The following is a 25,908-nucleotide window of genomic DNA, read 5'->3' on the forward strand; positions in this document are numbered from 1 at the left end:
GCCAAGATCTCACATGAATTTGATGGAGAAAATAGGCGGAAATTCTCAAGGATGAAAGATATCAGAGAATCCAGTCCCCTTCCAGGGAGGAAAATGATTTAACAATGAAATGCAACTAAGTAATACAGAAATAATAAAGTGCTCCGGAATGCAGGAAGCCTAGCAAGAGGACCAACTGAGAACAAGCATTAAGCCCCCTCAGCACAAGAAATAATAAAAAAATCATTATGGGTGTTACGGTTACAGGACATAACCTAAATGTTATAAAAATGAAAAATTTAATAATATAATTAACAATCAAGATATGGAAAAAAAGATGAGAACAAATGTGAGAATTCCAATGTCCTCATTTTTTCATAGCAGAGTCAACAGGTACTGTTTAAATTGAAAACAAGTAATTATGCATGACTCAAGCTATTTACTTCTCTGGGTAAGAAATTCTCTCTTTAAGGCTTGATAATTCCTTTGATTTTACTGCAGTTTCTTTTTCTTCAGTTGCATTCAGAGAAATTTTATAACTTCTTCAGAGAAGTACTTATTTCTATTTCTCTATGTCTATTTATTGGTCCGTGGTTATGCCTGCAAAAACACCTGGAATCACCTAATATTGATGACAACTATCTGAGAAGCAAGTCTGAGAGTGTTTTTGTTTTTTTACTTCAACCTATTGATGTATCCCAATTAGAAGTGGGGGTGGTCATAATCAAGGAGTTGGAAAGAACTTCCTAAGTATGACACAAAATCCAGAACCCATAGAAGCTGATACATATGACTATGAAAACTACCCAGTAAGTGCCCTGCAAATTCTCAATATTCTCAATAGAATATTCTCAATATTCATGGTCATGGTCACACTACAATGATACAGTCATCTAAGTCCCTGTATTTGCAATTTGAAAACCAGCAGTCTTGAAGCTTGGTATTCAAGTAAATACCACCTTAGAGCCCCTCTAGGGGTTCAGAGAGCTTTGAGAAAAAAATATACATCCTGTGGCCCCACCACCACCACCCAATGAACACCAGAGAAAAAGTCACTCCCCCTTGGACCAGCTCTCCTAGGCTGAAAATTTCACCCACGTGGAGAGAAATATTGCAGCCTGAAAACCCAGCCTTGCCCAAGTGGCCCAGGCCTTCAATGGGTCTATTCTTTTACTTCCTCCTGCCCTCCCACCTGATCATTCTCCTACATACCCTAAAAGGATGTTCTCTTCTTTCAGAACCTTAGCCTCAAGCTTTGGCACAGCCAAAGGCCACCCAAGGTGGGAGATTTCCACAGATGGTGCCGGAGGTGGGGGGCACACCAAGAGGCAGTAGCCCATTCAGTGTCCCCATGAAACCTCACACTGCTGGGAGGGGCAGCATGGGAAAACTTTAAATAAAAACAATGGTGACCCAGAAGCAGGGAACAAAATTAGAACCAGCAGCCTGCTGCTCATCAACCAATATTTACTGAGCCCCCTTGTGTGTGTCAGCGTCTGTGGGAGGAGGTTATGAAGCCAGAGGCTGGTGGTCAGCACCCGGGACAGCCAGCACAGACAGCAGACAGGCCAGGGAAGGCTTATTTTGCCCCACGCTGAGCTCTGAGTGAGTTTAATGACAGGCAGGCCCAGAGGCCAGAGCCAGGAGTAGGAAGAAGTACATTCCCAGCTCCAGTCCTGCTGCTGGGCTGGACCTGACAGAGCAAAGAGGACTTCCAGAACTAACTGAGTCAGGCAGCAATGGACAGGGAGGGCCCACAGGAGCCTGCCAGCACTCTCCACCCAGCACCCCACCCAAGGCCAGGGCAAGGGTCACCTCCATTCCCACCATTCACCCGTAAACAGTTCCCAGACGCTTGATTGCAAAAGTCTGATCTGTTGTCCCTCAGTTCACTCCCATGTGTCAGACCCCAGGATCCAGCAAGTGGATTAGCAAACGTGGTGCTCACATCCACCACCTGCGTCACCCACTTGAAGCCAAACTCCCCAGCTTTGTTAATCAGGGTCAAATAAATAAAAAGCATGATCTAGAGGCCAAATCATCAGACAGTATGAGAGGTCAGACAGACCTGCCATCAAATGTGGGAGCTGACACTCCATGAGTCTCCACCACAGTGAAACTGAGATGACCAAGCTCACAGGGGCACTGTGGTAAATAAGAGAGCTTAGGGGACACACAGTGCAACACTTCAGGCCCCATCCTCTTGGGCAATGCCCTCACCTAGTCCTGAATGCTTCTTCTCAGAGGTTATCTTAAGTACCAACTCTTCCAGGAAGCTTTTTTGGACTACTCTTCTAGCACTTTTCTCCAGCTTCTCTGGATGCCTAATTACCTGGTCTCCCAGGAAACCTAATTAGATTTCTGTTTCTTAAAGGCAAAGAGGGTCCTTGCCTACTACTCCTATCCCCACCCCACCCTCCAGTGTAGGCCTTACACAGTGCTGAGCACACAAGGGGCTGGAAGCAGAGCCTTTCTCCTGGAAGATGAGAAGTTCAGCCTCCCTTCTGACATCCACAAGGCCCCGATAAATAGGTAGCTCAACGCCTCCTTCTGAATCCAAGACCTTGTCTCAGTGATATGGCTCTCTGGACACAAAACTGCGGTCAGCTCATTAATCCCCACAGAGAAGCCAGCAGAGGGCCCAGGAAGGCTGGATCGTGGGCAGCCAGCATGGGCTGCAGCCTCACAGAGCTCACCATGCTGGCATGGGCCTGAGGCAGGGCGAGACAGGGCCTGTTGCCCTGCGGGAGCTGGCCCAGTCCAGAGAGGGTGAGAAAACGGAAGAGGGGCAGACCCAAATGGAGACTGTAGGTTCTGGTGTTGGTACTTTTCCAAAACCTGATTAGCATAAATTTGGACCATCAGTACTGACCCAGGAGCCACATAAACTCCTAGACTAGCATACTCAAGTGGCAATCCTATGGGTCCCCTCATGCCCTGTGAGAGTTCTGCTTCTTTCCTTCCCATTTGAATAAACCCTACTCTTTTATCCTTACTCTTTCTCATCTATGGATTTCATTCTTCAAATTCACAAGACAACAATCCAGAAAGAAGAAATTGGCAGTGAGTTTGCTGGGGTCTGCTGCGACTCTGGAGGGCATTGCCCACCATTAAGACCCACAACGCACCACTCTCTGACTTTGCCAGGTGACACCAGCAGGAACACCCTGTTATGATCAGCTGCTAACACTAAAACAGGCTTTCTGGGCTGCAGAGACTTGCAACTTATGCAGACCCCATCCACCAGTAGAAGCAGAGAATGCAGTTTCATCTCAAAATGTCATTTTACTTCCATAGACAGTCCATCCAGGATGCCCACAGGCCAAGGTTGCCCCAGATCATCTGAGGTCAACAGTCACCACCATTTCTCGCCCTCTTCATCCCTAAACAAGCCCACGGCTTTGAAGTTCATTTATATTAACTGAACTCACACTTACCAGACTTAAAACTCAGTCCAAGAGTTCATTCATTCGACAAATATTCAATGCCTGCTGGTTTCTAACAATAATTACCAGGTATTATGCTAACCACTGGAATGCAAAGGCTATACCAGATACCTGCCCTTATGTAGCAGGGAGAGCAAACACTTTGACCAGTATTTTACCAGTATGATGATAACAAGGGCAATGTGTAATTCCGTTCAGCTGGACAATTCAATCAGAAAGGGATTCTGCACAGGATATTAAACAGCCTGAAGGTTCATCAGTAGGGCTGAAGAAAGACTTTAGGCTGAGCTCCCAGGGGCTACTCCCAAGATCATGCTGCAGAACTAAGCTGCCAGGAAGTCACTGCCTCTGCCATGGTCAAGTGGCTACAGCATAAAGAAGCTGACTGCTCCAGAATTATGCTGCCCCTACCAGGATCCACACCAGCAAAACAACATCGCAGAGCCCATCCTGAGGAAGAGGAGACCCTGCCTCTTCCCACAGGACTGTGCACACAAGACTGAACCAAGCACATCTAACTGGCAGAATCTGGATCACACTGGGAGTTCAGTGCAAGGTTATCAGGAACATGTAGGGGTTTTGTTTGTTTGCCTCCTTATATTAGCAGTGCTAGGGCTCTTATCCCGGCTCTCGTGCATAGTAAGAACTATGCTTCGGGCGCTGGAACACAGAGTTTTTCATTCTTTACCTTTGGCATCCTGGACCATAATTATCCAAAGGAGGTATTATTAATGAACAGGCCAGGACACCAAGAGTAAACCGCCATTACCTTAGTGTGGTGCCGGGGGAACAAGCTGAGGAGCACCATTAACCATGGCAGTGCCGGCGTTAAAAACAGGAAGCAACAAAGAACATAACAGGGCAACCGATCTGCTGTTAGAGGTCAGAGAGGTTCCCCACAGAAATACTGTTTTAGCTGAGACCAGCAGGACATGGAAAAGTCAGCGCAGTGAAGGGGATGGGGGTGGGATACTCCAGCAAGGTGCAGCTACATTTGGAGCCTCAGGAATCTAAGGACTTAAGAATCCACAGTGCGCTGGGGTTGTAGCTCAGTGGCGGAGCGCTCGCCTAGCATGCCTGAGACCCTGAGTTCAATCCTCAGCACCACATAAAAATAAAATAAAGGTAATATGTCTGCCTATAACTAAAAATGTATATTAAAAAAAAAAAAAAAAAGGAATTCCCAGTGGTCAGGGAGAATACATGGAGATGTGCATAGGAGAGAAAAATGGGCTAAACTTCATCTAGAAGGGGAGGGTGCATTTTAATCAGAGTTGTGGTCTGGTGTGGTTCCCCCACCTCTCTCCCCAGTGCTGGGGATCCAACACAGGGCCTCACGCATGCTAGGCCAGAGCCTGGGTCATGTGCTGGGAGAGTAGCTGAGGGGAACTACACCTCCAGCTCCTGGTGCTTTTTAAAAATCCGACTGGCTGCTGGGCAGAGAATGGACAGGAGGTAGGCAGAAGCAGAGACCAGTTCAACCTAAAGAACAAAGCTTAGCCAAGCACAGTGGTGCATGACCGTAATCCCAGCTGCCTGGGAGACTGAGGCAGGAGGAGCCCAAGTCTGAGTTCAGCTTGGGCAACTTAGCAAGACCCTGTCTCAAAAAAAAAAAAAAGAAAGAAAGAAAAGAACTGTTGATGTAGCTTGGTGGCAGAGTACCCCTGGGTTCAATCCTCAGTACTGCAACAAACAAACAAAGTAAAGCTTCTTCTTATAACTTTTTAAGTGACCTGCCTAACAGCAACGCAGCCTGGCATATTTATGCTTCCTGGTTAAGGGCTGCAGGCCTTTGGTTTTCCATTAGAGAAGGGAACAGGCTCCTCTCAGGGGATAGAAGCGGGGTTAGAAAAGATGACCCCCACCCTGGGGCTGTGACAAGTTGGGTCACCTCTCCTGCTGTACCCAGGGACTCCATCTCTCTGGTGGTAACACTCTGCACAAAATGCAACCCAAGGGCCTCTGGTTCCACTGTTCACCTGCAACCCAGACCTCTGCCCAGGCTTGCCTCCCACTGCCCCACCTCAGATCCTCCTGAGCCAAGGTCTCCTGGAGCCCCCCACGTTCACACGAAAGCCAGAGGCCCGCTGCTCTGCCCTCCAGCTTGTCCCACCCAGTACTCAGCCTCCCCCTCAGCTACTGCTCCCCAGCACATGACCCAGGCCCTAACAGAAAGGCAGGAGTGGTTTTGGGCTTTGGATTTCTTCATGACCCTGAGTCTTACCAACATGTTGATAATCAAGCCCTATTCCCATGAGAAAAAGGGTTATTGAAATAAGACCCTGTTACCAAATTGGGTAAGAAAGGTGGCAGCAGGGGGAGACTGAGTAATCAAATTTATGAATCATAATTCCTCCAGTTTCCCTCCCACTGTCCCAACCTCCCACACAGTACATTGTCTGGCCAAGGTCACAGGCAGCCATCATCTGATGACAGATGTGAAAGGCCTTCCCACATCCTCTGCTACCTCACTGCGGGCTCGCCACGCACCGAAGCACCTGCTTCCTAAGACTTCAGGCTCCAGAAGAGAAATCCCAGAAACCACTGCCAGGTGTCGCTGGCCCCTCCCACCCCTACCGAAGCTCAAGTAAAGACCTTCTCTCCCCAGCAATGCACCTGAGTTCCTCTGCCTAGGCTCCTGCCCTCCTTCCACCCTCACCTGCCATTACTCTCTTGCCTGGGCTCCACTCCATCTATCTGCTTCACTCCTGTGCCTTCCTATTCCCACACCTTCCCACAGGACTAGAAAGTCTGACAATGAACAGTGTCAGAAAACTGCAGAGGTCTAGGGTGCTCTCTCTGCCAGGGTGAAGGGCCAGGACATGAGAAGCTGGGACGCCCTGCAGGAAGTCCTGACTGCCTACCTCTGTTCTACCCCAATCCTCTCCAGTTCTAGTACCAGTTGAGTTGCCGGGGACACACTCTCCCCTTTGTCTAGTTTCAAGGTTAGGCTGTCATAGAATGACAGGCTTATATTTTGAGGAACTGCTTTGGTTGTTTCCTAATAGTTCAAGTGGGGTTAGCAGGACCTTCATAAGTACTTGCTGCCTGTGTTAAGTGCAAATGCCTATGTCCACAGGCATAACCTTTCCAGGGTGATGGTGTAGGCCACTGGGTCAAGGGCAGGAGGACAGGAATGTCTTCTCAGGAAAGCATGAGGACCCTGGTCTCTGTCCTCTTTTTTTTTTTTTTTTTTTTTTTTTTTTTACTGTGGATTGAATCCAGGGGCGCTCTACCACTGAGCCCCAGCCCCAACTGTATTTTGTATTTTTTTTTTTTAGAGACAGCATCTCACTGAGTTACTTAAGGCCTCGCTAAGTTGCTGAGGCTGGCTTTGAACTCGTGATCCTCCTGCCTCGGGATCCCCAGCCACTGGAATTATAGGCATGCCCCACCACACCCAGCCCCTGTGCCCTCTGGATTTGCCCATCTCTGCCTGGGCCAGAGCTCTACAAAGACACAGTCAAGAGCACACATAGATGAAGTCCAGAGCAAGGCAACCAGGTATCTGGCTCATATCACACTGAGATCAGGGTCACGTGGGCAAAGATTAAAAAACAAAAACCCCTCAAGGTATGGGTATGGCGGCTATCTTTAAGCAAAGAAGTGACCTGCCTCACACCATAACTAGTTATGCATGCATTTCCCTTCTCTTCCCCTCCCCTACCTCCTACAAACTGCTTGCCTATTAAAAAGGGATCAACATTCTAACCAGACTTAAAGGCTTACCCTTTCCAGGCGACACTAACCCCAAAGGGCAATCAGATTGTCACATAGCAAGGGTTCCTGGTTTGGGCAGCAATGGAGACACACTCCAGTTCAAGTGGCTTTCAACCCCAAATGGAGAGGAGGAAAGACATGATGTAAGAACTCCTTCACTAGCACTAGTCACCAAAAACCTGGAGACAGCCCAAAAGCCTGTGGGTGCTCATGAAGGAATTGTATGCAACCAAGCATACAGTCCCCCTTTTTAATAACAGGTGCCTTTTGAATGCCACTTTCTTGGAGACTTCCTTAAGGAAGATCTGGAAGACACCATGCTGTAAACTCCCTGAGGACAAGGGTACATCCAAGTTTTCCTAGTAAATAAAGCCCATGAAGCACGAGGAATTTGAGGGAGTGGAAGAAATGCTGAAATGTGAGTTAAGACAAAAGCTCTCACTGCTTGTGCTCAGCACCAACCCCACTCTGTCACTCCTCCCTTTAAGTATAACACACACATAAAAGTACCCAAGTCTAACACCTAGCACTTAATGAAACTCATTTTCCTAAAGTCAGAATCTGATCAGAGTATTTTCTTTGCTTTAATCCCTCCATTGGCTTCCCAGTTAAAATGGAGTAGACAACCAACTCTTTTGTCCTGGCCTGTAAGTTACTGCTCTTTGTGACCACCCCACTGGCTTTTACGATTGACCCCTCTCACTCACCAAGTTCCAGACACTCAGGCTTTCTGTTCCGGACATGTCAAGGTCATTCTGACCTTGAAGCCTTTGGACTTGCTGTTCCTGCTGCCTAGAAGCTCTTCCCACATCTTTATAACAGCTCAGATGAAACCTCTTCACTGCAGAAGGGCACCCCCCCACAAAGAGTCTCCCAGTCATTCAGACATCCTGCCTTATCTTCCGCATAGCAGGTCATTTTCTAAAATAGTCTTTTTCCTCTTTATACATCTGTCTCCTCCTACTGGATTGCAAATTCCAAGAGGGCAAAGCCTGAGGGAACTGTATGATTCTCAGAGCCTGGATTTGTGCCCCACATCTTTTTGGTCCCCAAAGAATGTGTTACATTCCCACTGCCCGTTTATGGCACATTTTAGTTTTGTACTTTTCTGTGGTCTATGTGCCTGAGTGAACTTTGAGCAGCACTGGGATGGGGAAGTGGGTAGGAGCCCCTTCTGCAGGGTCACTCAGACAATCTGATCTTAAGGTGGAAAACACTAAGGTGAAAAAAATTTTTAAAACCATTAGGTAGGGCTGGGGTTGTAGCTCAGTGGTGGAGCACTTGCCTAGCATACATGAGGCACTGGGTTCAATTCTTAGTACCACAAACAAATAAATATAAAAAAATAAAGGTCCATCGACAACTAAAAAAATATTAAAAAAAAAAAGTTCATCGACAACTAAATAATATTAAAAAAGAAAAAAAAAAGTAAAGCATGAGGTGAAGGGGAGGAGGCAGGTACAGGCCTGCAGCCTCCCTTCTCCCATCCCTGAGAACAAAGGTGCCCAGCATAGCAACCAACCATGGATAATCCCACCAAAAGTAACATTTGCACTTTTCCCTGTGTCACAGAAAGAAAAAGGGAAGCCCGTGAGTACAGGCTGTTTCTGGAACTTCTCAGCTGCTCATGGAAACTCTGAGTTTTGCTCCCATTACACATACAACCGATCTCAGCGTGCCAACTGCAGAGATGCTGGGGGAGGGGGCTCACGAGTGGCTGCCAGGAAGAGGAGTGGTGTGAGAGTAACCAAGGTCACAGCCAAGGCTGGCCGGCAGAGCTGCACACACCGTGGTTCACCTGCGGTCAAGGCCTCTGCCTCTGCCTCTGCCGTGGGAGGCACCTCTGCGTGGCATCTGCTGGATGTCAGAGGCGCTGACAAGGGAAGAGGAGCAGAAACAGGGACGTGGGATCTCTGTTCTGAGAGCTGGACAGACTGCCCCAAAGGGTGCCTTGGTCAGCTCCCCGAGTCTGGGGGAATGGGTGACTGTACATTTTGCATCTTTCTGGGAAAAGAGATGGGAATACCCATGGCTTGCTGCCCTGGAAACTACCCAGGGACCTGGGATCCTAAGGACTGGCCCAGCGGTCAGATGGAAATTACCCAACATGGGGGAAACGATCAGCATGGAAATACAGACAGGTCAGGGGATGTCTCATGGATCTGGTAGGCAGAGCACAGTACGTCTGGCAGAGAGCAGCGGAGAGCAGGGCCAGCCTCCCTGCAGGCCCGCAGGCTGCAGCTGGCCCCAAGCCTCGGTACTCTGTGCTCTAAGAAAACAAGAGTCCCTGAGGGCTGGCCTGAGAGTCCTCTGGCTTCCAGGAAAGGACAGCAAGAGTGCCCGGTAGTACAGGGTCCTCTTGACTGGCAGAACCTTTCAGTCTTCCAGTAAAAGAAGTGAAAGAACCACAGCTGGTCAGGTCTACCATATTTCCGGGCAGGTCCCTTTGGGTCCCCTGGAGGGCAGCCCAGTAATCCCAGCGCTTCTGCCTCCTCTCCCCCTCCCCACCCCAGCAAGGTACAGGGAAGCCTGAGGGATGAAGAACTTCCCAGAATGGAAAGAATGATGGGTGAGATCCAGCAACAAATGGCAGGGGCTGGTTGACATAGGTTGAGAACTCCTTGGTATCAGAAAAGTTCCAGATTTTATTTTTTTCCCCCAGATTTTGGGATATTTGTACATACATGAGCTATCTGAACACAAGTTCATTTATGTTTCACACGTACCTTATAAGCATTGGGTGGGGAGGGGAGGTTTGGTACCAGATACTGACCAAAGTGTCCTGTGGGGTGGCCTATTCAGCCCTCAGAACAGAGAGGGCCCATGTCTCTGCTCCTGCTCCTCCCCGTCTCTGCTGACTCTGACAACCAGCAGATTTTTTTTGTTTTTGTTTTTTGTTTTGGTACTTTAGTATTGACCTATAGCCCCAGTCCTTTTTTAAATTTTTATTTTGACACAGGATCCCTCTAAGTTGCTGATGCTGCCCTCAAACTTGTGATCCCCTTGCCTCGCGTCCCAAGTCACTGGGATTACATACGCCACAGTCTAATAATATTTCTAATAACTTATTGATGAAACAAAGTTTCATAGTGTAGAAGTTTTCACTTGTACTGTCACACTGGCACTCCAAAAACCTTTCTGATTTTTGGAGCATTTCCAATACCAGATTTACAGATTAGGGATGTCCAACTTGTATACAGTGGGCTAAACTACCCTGCTTTCCTTCGTCCACTTTTGTTGAGTCACCTTCTTTTATTTATTTATTATTTTCTTTTCTTATTGGTTTATTTAAGAGTTTACTGTATGGTGAAAATATTAACCTTGTCATAAGCTCAAATTTCCTTTCTTCCTAATTATTTGTCTTTTAATTTTGTGACCTGGTATTAGTGACACAATTTTTAAATAGAATGAAAGTCAAATACATCACACTTTTCCTTTAAGGATTCTAATTTATTTCAATTGAAAAATTTGGGGTGGGGGATGGAACCCAGGGCCTCATGAACATGCTAGGCAAGTACTCTACCATAAGTTACCAAAGTTTCTCCTATTTTGTAGCATGTTTAGAAAATGCTTTCTCACCCTCTAATTTAGAAACATATACACCTGAATTTTCTTGCATTTTAAAAATGTGAATCTCTAACCTATCTAGAACTTAGTTTGGCATAATTTAAGAGACTCTAACTTTATTTTTTCTAAACAGTTAGTTATTCCAACCAATATTGTTTAGTGCATGATCTATCTCCTTTGTAAACCCGGATTGTGGAATTCATGAACACTAAGAGACAGAGGTAAATGTGTCCTCTACATTGGGAGAGGCCAGTGGCTATTGAAGCCTGTGTGGGTGTCACCTCTTTCCCTTCCTCCTTGTCTAGATGTACAGGCTGGAAAGTGACAAGCACAGGGACAAAGCACATGCAAAGGAAGGCACAGCAGAAAAGAGAGTGGGAAAAGCCTGGGTTTCCACAGGCATCGCTGAGCAGGAACATCGGTCCCAGACTCAGAGCCTCTGGATACTTTAACCATCTACCCAAACCAGCACTGGTTCAGTGGTCAACCCATCTACTTCTACACTGTCCTTTCCTCCTTAATTTTATAATAATCACAGTAACAATTGCTGAGACCGATTATTGTCCACTAGGCACTATGCTAAGCGCCTTGTTTGCATTACTTTATTTGATCTTCCCAACCACATTGCTAAGAGAGATCCTGTAGTCCTTCCCTAATTATAAGAGATATCAAGTACAGTTTTTCAGAATAAAAACACTGTATTAAATGTACACATCAATGAGACAGCTCCTTATTTCAAAAACATTAAAGTAATATCAGTTTAGCTGGGGTAGTGGCTCACACCTGTAATCCTAGCTACGTGGAAGGCTGGCTTGGGCAACTTGGCAAGACCATGACTCGATATACAATTTTAAGAGAAGGGCTAAAGACATATGTTAGTGATAAAGTGTCCCTGGGTTCAAGTAATCAGAATTTAAAAAGTTTTTTTTAAGTTTGAAAAAATAAAAATTCTGTTAAGTGACTTTATAATAAATAATTTTAAAACAAAAACTAAAAGCATCTTTTAATTGAGGATATGCAGTATCATCCCCATTTTACAGATGAAGACGCTGAGACTAAGGATAGAAGAACAACTTGCTGAAAGACACACTACAACAAAGCTAGGCACAGTGTCATATGCCTATAATCCAGCTACTCAGGTGACTGAGGCAGCAGGATCTCAAATTTGAGGTCAGCTTAGTGCTTGCCTAGCATGTGTAAGGTCCTGGGTTCAATCCCCAGTACCACACAGTTAACTTTCAACAAGGGAAAGGTTTACTGGTAACGAGGGGCATTTTCTCCCCTTGTTTGAAGATCTTCACTTGGAGGTAGATCCCAGTCCTCGGCTGCAGGCGGGACTCCACCTGTGCCTGCTTCCCTCACCTGATCACAGGTGGGGGCAGGTGGTCTCACCTCAGTTCTTCAGATCACAGCTGCCTGGGTGAGATTCAGGTGTCTCAGCCTTGAACCTGCTGGAGCACTAGGCTGCCATTTCAGGACTGCTGGACTAGACCCTGATGTCCCCTCTAGCTATGGCATTCTGTGATTCACCTGAACACCGTGAACTCAGCTTCCCCTCTCTGCAGCCCTGCCACATTCTGCAGGGACACTGTTGCATCAACAGCCTTTTGTACAGGTGTTGGTTCTGCAAAACATCTGGATCCAGAACTTCAGGCCTCCCCATAGGGTTTTCAGAGCTGAGCCAACAAGAAGACGTAGGGGTCTGAAGCTGGGCCCCGACCCCCATGGCAACCAGGTCCACTTTCTGTCTGAAAGAAGTCTCCCTTCTCTTCTGTAGCTCCATGAACCAGAGTTTACAAGGGCCATTCTCTCACATCCCAAGTACAGTAGTTTGAATAGTATTCTCCCCAAATTCATGTCTACCTGAAAAAGAACATGACCTGACTGAGAAGCAGGGGCTTTGTTTGCTGAGGAAATCAGCTAAGGATCTCAAGATGAAATCAATCTGGTGCTTGGACAGGCCCTAAATCCAATGACCCAAATCTTTGAAAGAGAAAGGAGACAGAGATTTAGATGCAGACACACACACGGGTGGGGGATACATGTGAAGATGGAGGTAGACACTAGTGTTGCCCCAAGCCAAGAAAGACCAGGAGCCACCAGCAACTAGAAAAGGCAGGGAAGGATTTCTCCCAGAGGTTCTGCTGGAAGGACCTGCCTACATCTTGATTTCAGACTTCTGGCCTCTAGAACTGGGAGAGAGTACATTCCTGTTATTTGAAGCCACTGAGGTTGTGGCGAATGGTTAGGGAAGCCCTAGGAAACATTTTGGTGCTGGAATTAAGGCTCCATCACTTTAGCTACAGTTCACAGAATTCAAGACGACCCCAGGGACCCTCACCTTTGTGTATAGGCAGGACCTGTAAACAGGAGGCTGATTATGTTGCATTATCTGACAAAAGGGATTTTGCAGTTCTTTCCTTTTTTTTTTTTTTTTTTTTGGCGGTGCTGGGATCAAACCCAGGGCCTTGTGCTTGCGAGGCAAGCATTCTACCAACTGAGCTATCTCCCCAGCCCAATTTTGCAGTTCTTAGTTGACATTAAGATAGGGAAGGAAGCCAGGCGCGGTAGTGCACACCTGTCATCCCAGAGGCTCAGCAGGCTGAGGCAGGAGGATCATGAGTTCAATGCCAGTCTCAGCAACTTAGTGAGGCCCTGTCTCTAAATAAAATAATAAAAAGGGCTGGGGAGGTGGCTTAGTGGTTAAGCGCCCCTGGGTTCAATCTCCAGTACCAAAAAAAAAAAAAAAAAAAAAAAGACAGGGAAGTAAATGTGGGAACCTCTAAGAACAGAAAGTGGTTCCTGGCTGGCAACCAGTAAGGAAGCGGGGGGTGGGGGGTGGGGGGGGTTAGTCCTATAGCCACAAGGAGTCATGTGAACTCGGCAGAGCCCCACACACACACTCCAGATACCTTGTAGTTTTGTGGGACCCTCAGCAAAGAAGTCAGTCAATGCCCAAACTTCCTTTTTTATTTGGGGGGTAGGGAGGTGGGAAGCCTGGGGATTGCCAGAGTCCAGAGTCTTGCTAAGTTGCTACGGCTGGCCTCAAACATGCAATCCTCCTGCCTCAGTCTCCCAAGTTGCTAGGATTATGGGTGTGTACCACCATGCCCAGCCAATGCTTAGACTAGAACTGTGAAATGGTAAATGGGTGCAGCTTAAGCCACGAAGTGTGTGGGACTAATAAGTTTGACTGCTCTGACAGACAGACAGACCTTCACTTCCCGGAGTAGAAAAATGACAAGATCGGGTCACAGGCAGAGCAAAGCTGTACTGGATCTCTGTGCTTCTTCCTGGTCAAGTTAACGTCCAATTAACCCAACCCACTGCCAATTTTAAAATACATGCCTACTAAGAGCAGTACCTATGGGAATGAGTGGTAACTGCTTGTGACCTTGGACCAGGCAGTCCTTTTGGTTTCTAACATCAAGGTACAGTGGGTTATCTGTGTGAAATGAATTCTGAAGCTAGGAACCACACAGGAGCGCCGCTCAGGAGAGCAGCAAGTGATGAGGAGCGAAGTCCTGGTCCTGTGAGCACAGAGTTGAGAGGGGCACTCAGAAGGGAGATGCTAACAAAACATTCAGTGTGTCCCAGGGCAGCTTTAGATGCAGAGCCCCGTGGTAATCGGGGGTGCTCACCTCTGTCTCTGTCATATAAAAGGTGAGCAGAGTCAAGTAAATCTACAGTCCAGATCAGCATCCTAATCGCTGAAGCAAAAGGATTAGAAAATAACCTACCACCCAACATTATAAAAATGACTATTAGAAGAGTTTTTCACTGTTTTTAGAGAAAAACAGTTATAAAGAACAAAAGGGAAAAGACTAAAATAAAATGAACCTATGGTGTTAAGACTGGAATAAGTACCATATAAACTTGTTTTTTTAATATACATTCAGATAGAGAAATTTGTGTGTGCACATAAGAGGCCAAGAAGCAAAGATAACTCCAGTAGCAATAAGCACACTAAGCAAACATATCTTAGTTTCTAAACACCATTCTTCAATAATAAGTTCCTTGGAGAAGTGGAAGATTCTAGGGCTGGGGCAAGGAAGTGGCAAGATAAGGAAGGAATATCTTATAGCACAACAAAATAAAAAAAATTTTAAAGGATAGAATTAAATATTCTTTTTTTTTTTTTAGTGAATTTTTTAAAATTATAGCTTTATTTTATTTAGTTTTGCATGTGGTGCTGAGGACCAAACTCAGTGCCTCATGTGTGCTAGGCAAGTGCTCTACCACTGGGCCACAATCTCAGTGCAACAAAATAAATAAAAAAAAATAAATAGGGGCCATCGTAGTGGCACACACTTATAATTCCAGTAACTCAGAAGGCTGAGGCAGGAGGAACACAAATCTGAGGCCAGCCTTGGTCACTTAGGGAGACTTTGTCTCAAATAAAAAAAAAAAAAACTGGGGTTATAGCTCACTCGTGGTATAATGCCCCTAAGGTTCAATTCCCAGCACCCCCCAGGACCCCCAAAATAGGGGCTTACCAAAAAGCCAGGAGACAAAGGAGCTCTTAAAATGGCCAAAGCTGGAACAATCTGAGCCATGAATAATAATCATATGAGATTTTAACCTATACATTAAAATCTGATATAAATGGGGTGGATTTCCAGTTGATAAATGTGGAAGGAAAATAGAAAATCATTAGGCAAACATCACAGAAATCATTGTTGCAAGAGATGCACAGATGGATGCTAAAATTAGAGGAAAAAAGCACGAGGAGCAACAGAATTGCACTGACTCAAAGCACTGCTTCAAAGTACAAAGTGGAAAGCCAGAGAGTGACTTTTCCAGTGTGGAGATGCAGCAGACACAAAGTAATCAGGTAATGGCAACAGTAAGAAGACCCACAGGGGAGGCTAGGGATGCGGCTCAGTGGCAGAGCATGGGCTTAGCATGCAAAAGGCCCTGGGTGCAATCCCCAACACCCCCTCAAAAAAAAAAAAAAAAAAAAAAAAAGACACCAACATGATGAATGCCTCATTACTAAGCTCTGGAAAAGATGCAATATCATTTGTGGTGGGCTTGCTCAAAATGTATGGCATTCTAATAAGGAAATCCCAGGAACTGATTTGGAGAAGGCACTAAGGAAAAACAAAAACTGAAAGCAATGGGGGACAGCAATGCAGATCCTGGAACAGAAAAAAGGACATTATGAAAATCCTGGTGACAATACTGTGCCCATGTTGATTTGCTCTCAATAACTGTACTACACCATAAGAATCTATTTTTGCAACTCTTTGGTACATGTAAATTCAAAATAAAAAGTTTAAAATTTAAAAATGAAAGGAGATGGTTGAGTAAATTATGATCCAGTCATAAGACAAACTTATTAGGGATGCAAAGGTTAAGAGGTGGATATGACTTGTACTGTAAAAAGGAACTCTAAGGAAAGATGCTAACAGGCTGCAGGAGACTACCTCTGCAGCAGGATTATAGACTTTCCCTTCATATTCTACTCTTATTTACAATAAGCAAGCACTATTTTTGATAAGAAAATACAGTTTAAAAAAATACCAAACAACTGGGCTGGGGATATGGCTCAGTTGGTAGAGCACTTGCCTTGTAAGCACTAAGGCCCTGGGGTCAATCCCCAGCACTGTAAAAAAAAAAAAAAAACAACCAAAGAACTATCTGGGGGATTCTGTGGCATTGCATACTTTCTGGAGGCCTTGTGAAGGCTTTTCAGGGAGGCTGGAAAAGAGGGTGTGCCAGGCTTTTGAGGACCAGGGAGGAGGCAGGAGGACGGAGTTAAGTAGACTAGTGGAGGAAACATGGACCTGGGATCACAGTGTTGCTCAGGATAAGAGCTGGACCTCCAGGCCAAGGGCTACGGACATGGAGCAAGAAGTGTTTGACGTGGAAACAGCTCAGAGTTCTTTAGACTGAATCTTGCAAAGGCTTGGGACCCAACTTTCCTTCAGCCACTTGGCCTAGCTGGCCACTCCTAAGTTATTCACATGACCCTCCTTGATGGGACCCTGCTCCCTCTCCCATCTTCCTCACCCTCAGAACACGGCCCAGTTCCACTCGTGGGATGCTTCCTGACCACTTGTGCCCCTTCGTGGGCCTGGGTGAGTTCCTCCTCTGTTCCACTCACTGAGGCTCAACGCACACCACCCCGGAGTATTGGCTGCTCTCCACACTCACTTCACAGGCTTCGAGATGGAGACAGCATCTGGTCTGTCCTCATGGAGAAGACTCTCAGATGCGCTCCACTGGGCTGGCCAAGCCCCTGACACCGAGGGGCCACCTGTCAAGAGCCAGCTGTGCCTGTTCTCAAACCTCTGTATGCTGGTTCTACTCATTTTTATGATTACTACGATTCACTTAAATAGGAACTGAACATGAAGGAAGAAAAGTTCTCATTTCTATGAAAATCAAACTAAGTGATCCAGAACAGCAATTTTGAAATTACAGCTGGGGTCCCTGAGGTAAAAACTATTTGTATTATAATATCAAGATATTAAGTTTTTTTTTAGTTGTACATGAACACAACACCTTTAATTTAATTATTTTTATGTGGTGCTGAGGATCGAACCCAGTGCCTCACACATGCTAGGCAAGGGCTCCACCACTGAGCTACAGCCCCAGCCCTTAAGCATTTTTTCACTCTCATTTTTCAGAGTGAAATGATATGCTATGTGATGTGGTATGTGGCAAAATTGTGCCTGTGTAGTTTTGAATTTTCCAGAAATTTCTGAGATAGAATTTTAGGGCATAAATATATGTCTTCAGAGATTAACTCAGTTTGTTCTTAGAACTCTGAACAAAGGTTTGTTTGTGTCGTACTAGGGATTGTACCCAGGAGTACTTACCCACTGAGCCGCATCCCCAGCCCTTTTTTTATTTTTTATTTTGAGACAGGGTCTCACTAAGTTACTTAGGGTCTCACTAAGTGGTTGAGGCTGGCTTTGAACTTGTGATCTTCCTGCCTCAGTCTCCCAAGTCACTGGTATATGTGGAGGTATGATTTTTACATACAAATTGGAAGGCTAATTAAAGACCTAGAAACTAAAAACAAAACAAAACAAAAAAAACCCCTTGGCTCTAACCCAACAGTCTAGCCGGTAAAGGGGCTGGGGGCTGGGGCATAGTTCAGTGGTAGAGCACTTGTCCAGCATGCTCCAGACCCTGGGTTTGACCCCCAGCACTGCAGAGGGGGAAAGAAAGGTCTTGGTGAATAAAAATACCTGTTTTTAAGATAAAATACATAACTTTTAACAAGTTTTTTTTTTTTTTTGGGTGCTGGGGATCGAACCCAGAGCCTTGTGCTTGCAAGGCAAGCACTCTACCGACTGAGCTATCTCCCCAGCCCCCTTTTAACAAGTTTTTAACTTAAGTTTCTAACTTTTCTTTTTTTAAACTGGGATTGAACACAGGGGTGCTTAACCACTGAACTATATCCCCAGACTGTTTTTATATTTTTATTTAGAAAACAGGGTTTCACTGAGTTGCTTAGACTCTTGCTAAATCGCTGAGGCTGGCTTTGAACTCGCAATCTTTTTTACTAACTACCAATACTGAGTGCTATAAATTTACGACTATCACCTTCTCATTCCATCAAACCCCAGGACTCTCTGGGATCTGATGCTGCAAGGTTAGGAGCCTGAGAACAGTCAGATCTCTGTTGCCAAGGCAGGGACTTAGGTTTCCCATAGCTGGGCATGCCAGGCTCCCTTGGCAGGATCTGTCTGCCTGGTCTCTAGGCGGCTCCTGGCCTGGAGTAGGCTGGAGGGCCTGACAGGCAGCTCTGCCTCCAAATATCAGTTGGATCCAACTAGGAGCCCCGTTTGGGAGGCTCCATGGCAGTTAGGGCTTGGAGCCCTTGTGGTAAGGCAGGCATAAGGCCCTAGCTGGCAGCAGTCCCATGTTAGGAGACTCTGGACCCCTTATCTCCTGCATTCTGATAGCCCGCCAAGCCCCGAGGTCAGAGAGGACCTACTGCAGACATCTAGTGTGTCTGTGTCCTGCGCACACACAATGTGACCCCTCCTCACTCACACCACATCCTCCCCTATCACTAGGGAGTCTGAGTGGGAAGGAAGTAGGAGACCCTCCCAGAAGAAACTCCTCTGGCAGAAGCAAGGGCCACCTTTCACCCCCAATATATTCAGGGACAACTGATCTCTCCCCTTCAATATTCCATGGAAAAGATGGGGAGTACGGGCAATTTCGTCAAGTTTATGAATAAAAGTAGAACATTTCTTTGTTCTTCCTCAGAGTAACTGGTGACCAAGGAACCAATCAGCATCTCTGGATCCAGTGTCTTTCATTTTACAACAAAGCTCCTCCAGGTAACATGCTAAGTCTGTGGTTCTGCAAAGGCACCAGGTGTTCAGGTGTCAAGTGGGAACAGGGGGGGTTACTCTGGCAGAGTGGAGAGAGGAAGGTCCAATTCCCAGTGTATACAAATCAACTCACGGCAGAGCGACTTAGGTTCCAAGTCTGCTGATACTCGACATGGACTGAGTGTGGAGTGTGAGCAGGTAAGGAAAGAGGAAGAAGGGGGAAGGGTCTGGAAACAGGAACAGCCCCATGACTGACACATACAGTGTGTACATGTGTAGAGACACACATATAAACACACACACACAGGCATTGTGAGTCCTTCCTGGCCATCATGGGCCCAGAAATCAAAGTAGTTTCCAGAACTAAAGGTGGAAAAGCATCTCTTTTCCCTAAGACTGCTCAGTGCGGGCTACTCCCTGGCAGGCCACGGAAAAGCAGCCTACCCAGAATGGCGGGGAGGTACTAAGAAGGAGGTGAATCCAGCCTGTGTCTGGGCTCAGACCAGTCCCAAAACCCAACCTGCCTATGAGCTTCTGTGACCCCTCAGTAGCCTACTCCATCCCACAAAGATGATGAAGATGACAAGGAGGCCTCCTCCTACTCTAGGCACAAATCTCAAAGCCCCCACCAAGGTTTAGAACCCCCCCACCCCGCTGGAGAGTGATGGGGCCAGGATTTAGACCCAGGCCCACCTCGCCCAGAAGCCTCGAATCCCCTGACCCCACCTCCATCTCTACTAGAGAGCTCTGGTTTTGCCACCTTACTCATCTTCTGTGGTGCTCTTTCCTCCCACCAAGAGTCTACACTGGAAGGCTGGGGGCAAGCCTCCTTCCTGACCCACCGCAGTGGCTTCACAGAGCTCGGACCAGCCCCTGTACATTGGACCTGGCCCTTCTTCCTAAAGCAACGCTGGGTTTAGATTTTTGCTCTCAGAGTCACAGAGCTCTCATGTCCTCAAAAAGTCCACAATTCTTGCTCCTCTTCTTGCCTAAATGACAAGGCTGATATGTTCAGCCCCGTGCCACACTCAGGTTTGCTGGTTTCTCAGTTGATAACCTGACTCTCATGTCCCCATCCTGCACTGCTCCTACTCCCAGGGTCCCAAAGGCCAGGTAAGCAACAAAAGTTAGATTAAGCTGGGCATGGTGGTGCATGCCTGTAATCCCAGAGGCTTGAGAGCCTGAGGCAGGAGGATCTTGAGTTCAAAGTCAGCCTCAGCAACTTATTGAGGCCCTAAGCAACTCAGTGAGACCCTGTCTCTAAATGAAATAGGGAACAGGGCTGGGGATGTGGCTCAGTGGTCAAGTGCCCCTGAGTTCAAGCCCTGGTACTCCCCCCCCCCCAAAAAAAAAAAAAAAGTTAGACTAAGCAAGAAGACTTCTGGCCCAGTCTTTCTGGAAGAAGAGACAATACCCAGGGTCACTCCACTCCACTGTTCAGTGCCCCAGGTACACCTGCAAAGCAGTTGCAGAAAGAGACCATTACTCTAGCTCCTGAATTCCCCACAACTGATGAGAACTACTCCATCCTACTCCATCAGGAAAGGGAATATGTGGCTCTGACCCCAGCCCCTGAAAGGTATGATTCCAGACATTATTCTGTGGATTCAACAAGAAGGAGACAAGTTCCTCTGTTTTTAGGGTTTGTGTTTTAAGAGGTAAGGATTACAAAATCGCACACACTGAGGATAAGAGATCCCGGTCTGACCTTAGTGCTGACCTGAGCCCTCCCCAAGGTCGCAGGGCCAGGTTAGGAGCTGAGCCTGAATAAAGACCACGTGGCCATCCCCCTACCAGTCCCCTACCCACCCTAGCATCACCACAGTCAGGCAGGGCACCTATCCTAAGGGCAGGAGACTTTCTGGGAAGGGCACTAAAGCCACAAATCCAAATCCAGGCAGCTCCAGAAGGAAGGGTAGGGTCAAAGCAGCCCTGCACCTCCCCACAGGAGAGTGCTCAGTTCCTCACAAAGTCATACTCAGGATCCCCTTGGACACACACGTCATTTAATTATTTAAAGAAGCCGCTCCTTTCAGAACCTCGGCTCAGGCAGATACTAGATCCTTAAATCTGAACCCAAACCTAGAGCAGAGGATATTTTCCTCGCTTAATCAGCACTCAGGATGCCATGGTGAAAATGCTTGAATGGCTGTTTTGTCCCATAGCCCTAAAACACCGAAAGGGGGCAGCCTGAACCAGACCACCTAACTTGGTCAGTACCGACCAAAAATAGCCAAAGAGCCATCCTCACGGTCAGCCAGGCTTAGCCCGGTGCCTCTCTGCCGTTCTCCAGCTTCAGCCAGAACACTTGGGCCATCGATCTTCAGGTGTTAGGTGGTCTGGTGGGTGAGGGGGTACACAGTTCCTGGAAAGCAAAGTCCACACACCAGGGCCCCACCGGAGCTGTTCTGGGGCAGGGCATCGGATTTTCCCGTCCACTGTGCTTTTTCTCTGACCCTGCTCTCCGCGTTCCCGGGCTCCAGGAAGCCTTTCTCAGCCTTTCCGCGCAACTATCGACATTCTGGGCGCCCTTGTCTGGCTCACACATCCCAGGCTGGCCAGTCTAAGGGACCTCGCTGTGACCTCCCCCTCGCCATCGTGGCACCGCTGCCAGGTGCCACCGAGACCCGGCCGCCCCGGAGTGCACGGTACCCCGAGTGGCTCAGTCCTTGGCACCCCCACCCCCACCCGGTGCCTCCAAGCCTGGAGGAGCGTCGCCAGTGCCCATCCTGCGCGTCCGCTTTGCGTCCTCACCTGCAGCCTGGCGGTCGGCAGCCGGGCCCGCGCAGCCTCACCCGCCAGGCCCTAGGGTGGCCGGCAGTGGTAGGAGCAGCTCAGTCGGTGTGTCCGCGAAGACAACCTCGCGCCCCCCCTCCCAGCGTCCGGCCCCCGCCGCCGCGCGCATGCCCGGCTATATACCCCGCGCGTCAGCGGCAGGTCCCGCCCCCGTCCGCCCCTCCCCGCCCCGCCCGGCTCTCCCCAGGGCCTGCCACGTGGGGCAGCCGGCGTGCAGCCACAGGGTACCCGCGCCTGCCCGCCCGCGCCCTCCTGCGCCTGCCATCCCGGTCCTGGATCCTGGCCCGCTCAGCTTCATCCAGCCATCTCCTGAGTTCCATTCCTGCTTCTCAGAGGCGCCACAGGCTCCTCCTTCCCCCGGAAACCTCCCATTCTACCTTCTGCCCCCTTTGTGGAACGCTCTCACCATCTGGCCTCCATCCCACGCTGGTGGAGGAAGAGCGTCCCTCACTTGATATATGTATGTATTCCAACACTGCTGTTTAATCTAAAAAGCTTCTTTCTTCCCTAATTCCGAAAGGTACTCTAGGAGGGGGCGCTCCCATAGACTATATTTGTTCTGTAGACCTCCGCCAGCCAAAAGAACCAAAATGTCTTGTTTAAGTTCCAAATATTATGTTCACTTTTCAAACTAGACTTTGCTCCACTTCCCCACAATGTTACTGGCAGTCAAGTCAAGAGAGGTTGCCTGGATCCTGCTGGCTGGTCATATTCTCCTGCCTGCATAAGAAATAGGCAAATAGGAAAAAATAAATTTATGCAGTTTGATCAATCTGGATCATTTGATATTAACCAATTATATCGTTATACTATGTGCATGTATGAATATGTAACAGCAAACCCACCAAGGTGTAAGGTACCGATTTAAAAAAAAAAACACTTTTTTTTTAAACTTGGGTTTTTTTCCTTTTTCCTTCATTTGCCTACTTAAAAGTACTTAACTTTTGCCTGGCATAGTGATGCACTCCTGTCATTCCAGTGACTCAGTGAGGACTGAGGCAGGAGATTTGCAAGTTCAAAGCCATGCTCAACAACTTTTCAGGGCCCTAAGCAACTTAGCCAGAGCCTGTCTCAAATTTTTAAAAAATAAATTAAAAGGGCTGGAGATGTGGCTCAATGGTAAAGTGCTTCTGGGTTCAATTCCCAGTACCAAAAAGGGCGGGGGGGGGGGGCGGGGGGGGCGGGGTATATATTTCACTATATAGAAAGAGGAGGCAGTTTAAGCCTACCCCATGTACACCTTAGCCCAGTCCCTGTGCCTGCCTGATCTGTACTGTGAATGGGGAAACATGGAGAAAGGAAAGGGGGGTGGGGGAGTACATCTTTCCTTTTTCCATCTTTTACCTATTTCTTATGTGGGCAGGTGGGCCAATCCAGCCAGCCAGATGGATCCAGGTTGGCTCCCTTTGCTAGACTGGTGATAATACATATTCAGACTTCTAAAGAGCCCTGTCAGTTAACCCAAAGCTAGGACTGATGTTACTGTTTGTGCGGAGTGTCCTGGGAGTCTTTTCCGCTGTGGGATCGGCCTATTGAGATGGATATCAGACCTCGGAAATGCAGATTTCTTGGGAAAATAAACCACCCACTGAATTCCCATTGTTCTATTCTACTAGACTTTAGGATTATTTCCTTTATAGCTAAACCAGCTGCCACTTAGGTCAGGGAGACCCAGAAAAAGGACCTTCTAGCAGAACTGTGCCCAATTAGTATCCATGCCCCTGTTCTAGCACAGTGACTGGTGCCCAGCTGACACCAGGTTCTCTGAGTTGGTGAAGGGGAGGGAGACAACATCCCACCCCTACAATTCTTGGGGAAAGCACCCCCATGAAGGCAGTGCTGAGGAAAGGAAAGCAGGTGGCAGCAAGGACCTGATGCCCCATGGCAGCTTGCTGGCTCTTCAGTGCTGAGTGGAGAGGGAGTCAAAAAGAAAGCACTGAGGGGCTGGGGTTGGGGCTCAGTGGCAGAGCACTTGCCTAGCTCGTGTGAGGCACTGGGTTTGATCCTCAGCCCCACATAAAAATAAATAAAATAAAGGCATGCTGTCCATCTATGACTACAAAAAAAAAGCACTGAAGCCAGACCAGATTTTTCCTGTCACTCTGAAAGAGACTATAGCTGGGCCCTGGGTTTTTCTTAAATTCATTTACCCCCACCCTGTAATTACTGCGTCAGTGGATAAGGGGGAGAGCGCCTGTGATTACTCCTCTCCTGTCTTTTCCAAGTAATTTCAAGGTAATGATATCTCTTGCAAAATTTCTACTGAACCCCTTCATCTCTGTAATAACCCTTTATATTTATCCTTCTTGGTTGGACTCCGTTTTTCAGACATTATGTCATCCATTTGGGACTCCAATCTGAAGTGCAGTGGGCTGTCACAACAGGTCAGTCCCAATCAGGCCCTTTCCCTTAAGTACTAATGAGAAGCCCACCCAGAGAGAAAGTAAAATAAAATGCTTCAAATATACAGCTCTGAATGAAGCTCATAAATACACATCCCAACGAAGTGTTAGTCCCTTGCTGAGGTGCAAGAGCAGTCCGTGGTGCCTCCAGGTAAGGCTTCAGTACTGTGCCTGGGAGAGTGAGACGCCTGTCAAGGAGACTGCTCAAAGTGCAGAGTGGGGAGGGGAGGAAGGAAAAGACACCCCACCAGCGAGCCTATCACAGGGTCTCACTTGTTTGCAATCAGAGTAAAGGTGGAGCTGCCAAAGTCCAATGGGCAACCAAAGCTGATAAGCTATCAGTAGTCCATGAGGGGAAGACGGTTAATTATTAACTTGCTCAAAACCAAAAGGTCCTAAGTCTCCACATCCACCCACACACAAAATTCTTTCTGTACATCCTCACTAAACCTTACCTTGTCACCGATGGTACTGTCCTTCATCAAGTGCCAGTTTGAGGCCCCAATCTCTCTCTGTCCACTGAAGATACCCTTTTCCCTCTCATAACCTATTTTCTACTTGTCAAAATTCTAACTCAAAGTAACCTCCCCTTAGCAAGATTCTTGAAAGTTCCTAAGCATATTTGATCCACCCTTTCGAACTTTTTTGACTGTACCCCACATTAAAGCATAAAAAGAAATACCATAATTCCAGTATAAATAATATAGCAAGAAAAATTCCCACAAAATAGGGGCTGGGGTTGTAGCTAAGTTGTAGTGTTTGCCTAGCATGCTCAAGGCCCCAGGTTTGATTTCCCAGCAGCACAAAAAATACATTTTTTTTCTCACAAAATGAAATGCCCTTGATATATGCAATGCACTGATAAAAGTAGTGACAAACCCAGTAAATTGATTTCACAATTACTGTATTATGACCTACAGAATTAACATAGTTTATGATACTTACATTTTTCCCTTCAAAGTATTTAATTGCAATGTCTAACCTTATTAGTCCTTAATCTCCCTTTATTACAAGACATCTCCATATACAGCTGTATTCCCTAGTGTAACATCTCGTACATAACAGATTCTCCATCAATCAATATTTGTTGGATGACTGGACAGACCAGCTCACTAAAAGTTTGACGTTGGACAATAGTTAAGGGAACCGGGCACAAGAAAATGACATTTTCGTTGCTGCAGTTTCCCATCTACAAAAGGCCACGCCTGCCTGCCAAAGGTGTGTGGACAGGTTTCCCGTTGGTGAGGGGAAGGGAGGGGAAAGGCCTTGGGAAAGAAGCCAGAGAAATGATGACACTAATAGTGCTGCTGGCGGAACTGGGAACTCAGAAGTTTTAGGCCCCTGGGTGGTCTGTATTGACAAGGCAGGCGACTTGATGTTCCAGGATGCTTCTTACAGGTCCCCAGCGCTACTTTAGCTCAGCTCAGCTCAAGGCCAAACTGGCTTTGACCAAGGGGCCATAACTTTTCTACAGTCTGTCAGGAGATGGATGACCAGGTTTCAGTGGTACTTCCTTGAAAATGATTTTCTGTTTTGGCATGGAACAAATTCGGGGGGACCAGAGGGGATGGAAAGGTCCTCTTCAACCCACGATCAGGTCTGAGGACCCACTGCCCTATACTATTGTGACACTGCCCTATACTATTGTGAATAGTATAGGGCAGCTGTGAATCGTCTGTATTACTCTCTCATGGTCTT

General features: G+C 47.2%; 1 protein-coding gene and 1 pseudogene across 2 annotated transcripts in view; one reads left to right on the forward strand and one right to left on the reverse strand.

Annotated features, from left to right (window-relative positions):
- The window catches only part of Slc39a14 (solute carrier family 39 member 14), a 44,604-nt gene extending 22,706 nt beyond the window's left edge, over positions 1 to 21,898 (reverse strand). For both annotated transcript variants that reach the window (XM_047550520.1, XM_047550519.1), the window contains exon 1: positions 21,767 to 21,898. The gene's annotated coding sequence lies outside the window, so the exon portion shown is untranslated. The remainder of the gene's footprint in view (positions 1 to 21,766) is intronic.
- A 1,047-nt stretch (positions 21,899 to 22,945) lies between these two features.
- LOC124984134 (uncharacterized) lies at positions 22,946 to 23,101 on the forward strand (annotated as a pseudogene).
- Positions 23,102 to 25,908: the final 2,807 nt, after the last annotated feature.

The sequence above is a fragment of the Sciurus carolinensis genome, chromosome 4, assembly GCF_902686445.1.
Source record: "Sciurus carolinensis chromosome 4, mSciCar1.2, whole genome shotgun sequence".
Lineage (NCBI taxonomy): Eukaryota > Metazoa > Chordata > Mammalia > Rodentia > Sciuridae > Sciurus > Sciurus carolinensis.